The sequence below is a fragment of the Alligator mississippiensis genome, chromosome 7 (genome assembly GCF_030867095.1).
Source record: "Alligator mississippiensis isolate rAllMis1 chromosome 7, rAllMis1, whole genome shotgun sequence".
In the NCBI taxonomy this organism is placed as follows: domain Eukaryota; kingdom Metazoa; phylum Chordata; order Crocodylia; family Alligatoridae; genus Alligator; species Alligator mississippiensis.
In genome coordinates, this window is record NC_081830.1 from 37,446,762 (window position 1) to 37,453,816 (window position 7,055).

General features: G+C 46.1%; 1 protein-coding gene across 3 annotated transcripts in view; it reads right to left on the bottom strand.

The window, feature by feature from the left end:
• The window catches only part of FARP2 (FERM, ARH/RhoGEF and pleckstrin domain protein 2), a 154,610-nt gene extending 150,624 nt beyond the window's left edge, over positions 1-3,986 (bottom strand). For 2 of the 3 annotated variants that reach the window (XM_006267051.4, XM_059730828.1), the window contains exon 1: positions 81-208. The gene's annotated coding sequence lies outside the window, so the exon portion shown is untranslated. Of the gene's footprint in view, positions 1-80; positions 209-3,967 lie in introns of those variants that run through there. The other variant, XM_059730827.1, reaches the window with a different exon arrangement.
• Positions 3,987-7,055: the final 3,069 nt, after the last annotated feature.

Consider the following 7,055-nt stretch of genomic DNA (forward strand, 5'->3'; position numbering starts at 1 on the left):
ACGAGGTGCGGGCGCGCGGGGGCCACCAGCGCCGCGGGTCTCGCTGCTCCCGCCCCGCCCACGCGGCCCCAGCGCCTCACCCTCCGCCGCCGCTCCGCTCCTCCGCGCCGTGCCGTGCCGTGCCGCGCCGCGCCGCGCGCCTCTCAGGCGGCCATGGCGAGCCCAGTCGCAGCGGACCCGGCGCGGATTGACCCCCGCCACCCCCGCCGCAGGGACGGGGCGGGGCCACCGCTGCGCCGCAACCGCAGTGTCCGCCGCCGCCCGCTGATTGGCCCCTGGTCCCACCTCCCCAAGTGGGCGGGGCTTCCCACCTGTAGGGGGGACAGCGAGGGCGGGCGGCTGGAGACTGGGCCTCGGCACTTGGGGTCGCGGGTTCGAGCCCCAGCAAAGTCGTCCTTGCCCAGCTACGGCGGGTGCGGCACCCATTGGTCCGGGGCGGGGCGGCCGGCAAAGGGCCTGCGCTGAGACCCTCCAGGGCCTTCTTTGCTGGCAAGGGGGAGGGGAGCAGTGGGGACAACGTTGGTTATCCCTAGTCCCCTCTCCACTCCCCACCTGGCCCAGAAGAGCTAGGGGCTGACCCAGCCCAGACCAATTCCTGTGTAGCTTCAGGAGTCTCCCTGCTTGCAGGAGGCATCCATCCAAAATGTCATATTTTACTTTGGCCAGTCCAAAGTGTGGCTTTTTTCTAGAGGTGCCAACTGGGAGGTTGCAGGAACGCCAGCGCTCCCACTGCTTGTGTGCATTAGTTACCGATTATGGTGAGTCAACTTTAGGTCAGGAAGGCAAATGCACATTACTCTTACATTTTAAAAACCCACTGGACTTCTGTAGAAATCAGATTCAACATTAGTATTTATTTTAATGAATGCCCTGCCATTCATCTCCCAGGTGACTCCCGACAATCTCCTGAAGATTTATATCCAATTCCTGGAGACTCCAGGACAATCCTGGCGGGCTGGCAACCCTGTTTTCTACATGACCATTCTGTTCTGTAGCATGTGGCCCTCACTGAGTGGAATACAAACAATTTATTAAGAGCTAAAAATTATCACATTTATCAGAAAAAAGTTCTCACACTGCCAACATCATAGACAAATGGAAATGTGTTTTCATCCTTCAACTAATGGCATCATAGGTCATAGGCTGAAAACATTAAATCTTTGCATCATTGCACTCACCTTCACCTCTTAGAACTGCAGTATTTCAAGTGAATTCCACTTCAGAAGGGTGACTCCCAGCTCCCCCAGTATAATCCTGTGGTTTAACAGATTGCCACTCCAAGCTAGTCCATGGGCGTGAGGGATGACGGGCAACTTGAGTGGCCTGAAGATGGGAACTTGGTTTCATGCACAGTTTTTTCCTTCAAATGCAAACACTTGTTGGATCTTCCTGAATTACTGTGTAATTTGGACACTTTCACAATCATCTGTCCCATCTTGCATCAGTCCCAAATTTACCACACACACAACACACACACTAATTAGATCAGGGAAAACTGAAGTTGAGCCATTTTTTGGGGTGCACTGAGGGCGAGTGAGGTTTTACAAGTTCACTCTAAAAGCTTAGGAGTAAGCAAGTCAGGAAAATAACCACTGCCACAGCTGTGGGCTTGTGGAACCCAAAAGATATAAGACAGGGTAGGTATGCACCTTATAGGCTAACCAAATACGTAAGGGATTCAGAAAGCATACGCTTTAATTAATTTGAGTTCACTTTCTCAGCATCTGATGAAGTTGTGCTCTCTATGCATCTTAGTCTCTAAGGTGAATATCTCCTCTGCCTTCTGCCTGACTTCATAATCACACAGCTAACTACCTCCCTCTGTGAAAAGACATATACAACCCTCTACTCCCAATCCTATAACCCAAGCCCTGTGGGTAGACGTTCATGTACCCCTCTGACCTTTCTGCCCATCTAAATAACATCATTCAGAATCTGAATGACATTATTTGGGTAGGCAGAGGAGTTAGGTCCCAGAAATCAGAGTGAAGAATCAGAGGGGGAGAGGGGGTAGGGGACACACACAAATATTTCACACACTTTGAAGTAGCAATCACAGAAGGATGTGTGTGCCATGTTTTCATTGCTACTTCAATGAGGAAGATATTCTTGTTAATGAGAAGGGATCTGGAACATCTATTCCATCATGGAAAACTACTTCCTTTTCCCAGGTGATATCCCTTTAAAAATGTTTCTAATCTCTTCCAAATGCAATATAAGCAATGTGTATTTTTCCAGGGTGGGGGCTTGTAGCTTTTTAAAAAGTGTTTATGCTATACCCTTTCCAGCCAATGTCAAAAAGGTGGCTGGGTCCTGGAAGGGGTGTAGCCAGGTGTGGGGTGGGGAGGAAACAACAGATCACATAGAAATGCAATTAAAGAAAATATGCAAGAGATGGCTTTACTTATTAGAAATGCAAGATCCTATTTGTAGATACAACATGGACCTAAAGGGATATTATTTAAATACCCAGTATCTTAAATTCAAACACTACAAAAATATTCTCTCAAATACCTGCATAGCTCTGAACAAGAACATCCACAAAGTTTGGGCATGTTGTTAATGTTCTAATTTATGCTGGTGTCTGTTCATTTTTTTTATATAAATCATACTAATTGGACCCTTTGTGCTTCATTAAATTCTACAAAGATGCAAATCTAAAGTCAGTGGGGCTTTACATAAACAGACTTTTGCAGTCACACTGCTTTCAGACCTCAGCTGACAGAGTACTCTATGCTGGGTCAAAGTCTTAATGCTATCAGGTGTGCAGCAAAAAAAGTGTCATAACCTAGGAATGTTCTGTAACATCATTTTTCGATATGACTGGCCTGATCTCACCAGAATCTTGCCTTGAACAGGAAGCAAATCCAACAGAAATGAGAAAAAAACAAGCACGGAAGGTTCAAAGACGCAGAACATGGTGATGATAATTTCACACTGTATCAGGAAAATCCACTACAGTTTACAGTTAAACAGAAATGGAAAACCTTCCTGTGTAAGATTAGATTTGTTTAATATAAGCATGTACCATATAAAATAGACAGGATGGCTCCCCTGGCCTGGAGAAGCCTCAGGTGACCTCACCCTCATTAGCCCAGCAAAAGGAAAGCCCCACATGCCATTTGGCAATTCCAGACCAGAAAACCATGCAACACTCCTAACTTCCTGAAAAGCTGAAATGAGAGATTATCCCCAGTCTATCATTAGTGTTTTCTTAACAATCTGGACTTGAACTGAGAAATCTCATTCCTGCTGACAACAATTTGGGAAGATGCATGCAGTTATTTAAATAATTCCTTTACTATGTGATTAGTACTGTTTGGATTATTTTGACCAAAAGGTGTTTCAAAATTCAAACTATGGACTTTTCAGTAATATCCTGTTTTGTTTGCCTTTGGCATTAACACTTCCGTTCAAGGATGAACACAAGACTAATCACTTATATGCTTGTGTTGCAAATGCTGCAGCAACATCTTAATTTACATCAACTGTTTCCATAAAAAAAATGTATAAGAGCTATATTTAAACTTTAGTAGCTGGACAAATTTGACCTGATCTGATCCTTTTTTAAAAGGAACACACTGCAACAATTAGAGAGGAAACGATGATTACAGAAAGAACAAATTCTTTAGAAGTATCCAACACCCCACTGTTTATGCTCAGCTATATAATTGCCCTTAGTTTAACTGTTCGCCCAAACCAACGCAATTTACTGGTCTCAAACAACACTGTAATGAGAAGGCACTAAAAGTTCTCCATATTATTGTGTATGCATCTGGTATACTAGTTTCTAAATCGAGATCATTCTTAGCCATTCTACTCACCACAGAAGCAGAAATTTTAGATGTCCTGAAAATGTACTTTAGGTTTATAATGGCATTTGATGTTTATCTGGACACAGAAGAATTAATTTTAAATCACATCATGTCATCTCAGCCTGAACCTCATTTAAGTAGAGGTTACTTACCTGCATCCAAAATTGAAGATGGACTTGCCATACTTGCACTTAAGGGAAGCATGAGTTCAGATGACTGGACCTTTGAACAGAAGAGGTTATTATAGCTTTCAAAGCCCACTCTCCCCACAATTTCCCTCTGCTTTTCCAAATGTTCCCAAGACAAGTCTATAAGTGGAGCATAGCACCTCTGCTACCCAGGTTCTTTCCACTAGCAGTCCATATCTAGCAAGTAATCTCCTTTTTTCTTCTTGAACATGCTCTGCATAGTTTGCTAATGGGATAGTCTGGGAAGCAGTGTCCCATGAACTCACCATGCTATCTGAAGAGAGATTAAAATACTACCCCTAAGCAACAGAGTATCTGATTACAAATTAAATGTAGAAAACTGTAGTTCTTGAAGTTGTACATAGTTTCACACAGCAGCCTAACAGATCTCAGTAAATGGCACACATCTAGCATTCTGAAGCGAGCATCCTAACCCCAATGGGATGATATCCCTCCAACTACACACTATCTTACCCATCTATGTAATGACTGTGAGGAAACAGCATTTGCAGTTTGTCTGCATGTACAACTGGGAGACTGAAAACTTGTGAAATTATTTAGTCCTAGTAAGGAAACAAACTATGACGCTGATAAATTGCTCCCTTGCACAGTTCAATTAACTCCTCTCCTTGCTTGCTGGTTATACAGTGCTGTCAGGTTGCCTGAAAATTTGCACTGCCTTGGACCAGATGCAAGACATGGAGAATTTGAGATGGATTAATTCAACTAAAGATGTTTGTAGGCAATTGCTTTTCTTGAGCAAATCTAGTGATCTCTAAATCTGATGAGATGCATTTCCCACTAGGTGCTGGGAGTAGATGAGGCTTTTAAAGATGGAGTTATGGAACTGAATTAGAAACCTTTCAGAGCATTTGTCCACCCCATTAAACAAAAACAATTTATTTCAGGATGATTGCACTTGTGAATGTGCTGTCTTGGCTTGGTCTGTAGTTCAGTACCAACAGCTTCTGTAAACTTTTGATTCTAAGACAAGGATAAGGCATGATGCACACAGCTGAAACCAAGACAAAAATACTACTCTGGAAGTAGGAGTATTTTAACTGAATATCTTTTTGGTAGATTGAAACTTCAGAAGTATTTTTTTCTGGCAGAAATGCTCTGGCTCATATGAAACAAGAATGACTCTTACAAAGGGAATTTTCAGTAGGAAACAGAAAGATCTTCCTTATTTGTCAAGAGTCCTCATCTTTGTTAAGAGGAAACACATGTTGTCCATCCTCAACAACAACACCTTGAAATAAAACTTCAGTGAGCTGATAATCCAAATAAAGATAAATTAAATACCTGCCATCTTAAATTCTAATATTATAAAAGCCCAAGTGTGTGTGTCTGTCTGTCTGTAATGCTTTATTTGCGCTGATTGGCTGACAATCCCAATCAGAGTGCGAACAAGCATTTGAACAGGAGCTGGAAGCTGGCGGGGACACAGGGGACAGAGGCAGGGGGTGGGGACAATGGGGCAGACGGAAAAGGGGGGGGTGAAGCCAGGAGTGAGCCCTGTGCCCTGCAGGTGGCAACAATGGAGTGGGGCAGGAGAGGCAAGGCCATTGGAGCTGGTCTCCCCTCTCCCCCCTTGCAGGTAACATCAGCGGTGGCATGGGTGGGGGGTGGCAAGCGGGGTTGGGACACTGGGGGGGAAGCGAGGCTACCGGCTCTGGCCTTGGCTTGCCCCTCCCCCCTTCTGTCGGGCCCTACGTAGAACGATACAGCGGCAGTGTGGGGAGGAGTGTGCCTGACGTGGGTTGGGGGAATAGCAGCTGTGCCACAGCAGCAACAGTGGCAGCAGTGGAGGGAGGAGAGGAGCGGGCCTGGGCCCCACATGGTGGGGAGGAGGACCAGGCCCAAACTGGAGGAGAAGATGACCTGCCACAGCGGGGGGGCCCAACAGTGAGCCTGGGTTGACCCAGCAGCAGCGGGGGAATGGGAGGAGCAGGCTCAGAGCCAACTGGGCGGGGGGAGGAGTGGGCTCAGGTCTTAGTGGGGGAGAAGGCTCACTTCTCTCCTCCCCCATGCCGCTTCGGGCCAGGCCCGTTGTTCCCCTGCACTGCTGCGGCAGGCCGGCTTTTCGCCAGCTCAGGCTTGGGCCTCCTCCCCTACACCCCCTCCCCCTCCATGTCAGCTCTGAGCCTGCTCCTCCCATTCCCCTGCCACCGCTAGGTCAGCCCGGGCCCACTGCTCCCCCTGCTGTAGCAGGATGGCTCCTCCCCACCCTCGGGCCTGGTCCTCCCCTGCATTGGGCCTGGGCCCACTCCTCCCCTCCCCCTGCAGCTGGGAGGGGGGAGTGGGCCCGGACCCCAAGCAGCAGGAGGTAAAGGGGGGTGGGGGGACACAACACAGGGCTCTGTCCCTGCACAATCCCCTCTCCCCACCCCCGGTCATTCCTGATGGGGAATTAGCTAGTAAGATATAAAGCACTTACCTGCAGTATGAAAGCCTTCAGGGAAGTGGAGATGTTATACTGAAAGACTAGAAGCCTAAAAAGAGTAGGTACCTTATATGGAAAAAAAGGTCTTGACTAACTATGAAATGTATATAACTAAGAAAATCTCAGTCAGATCTTGGAAAGATCTAATCTTAATGCAATCTTGGGTTGGACTAAAAACATTATCAGTGAACCTACAGGACTCGTAGTTTAACATCTGTCAAATTAGGAAGTTTTTAGTGTAGCCCAGAGGTGTTTTGGAGTCAAAGGGGAAATGTCTGGGAAAGGAATTAGACATCTTTCAACATCTGTTAATCAGGTGGAAAGATGGAAGAAGGGCAACTCACAGCACATTTTTTTTCCTTATTCCTAAACAATGAACCTGGGAAATAATCCAACTATGGATCTCTGCAATGCACTTGAGACACACTAGAACTTGAATGTACCAATAAGGCAACCAATAGTTCAGGAACTTTCTTTGGAGCCATTGTGATCACTTGAATTGAAGGATTCTTAAATAGGAATTTACCTTAATCCGAGATCCTACCCCTTTTGATTTAGGATCCATTATTCTCAATGCCTGTTCAGACCAGTTGTGCCAATACAAAT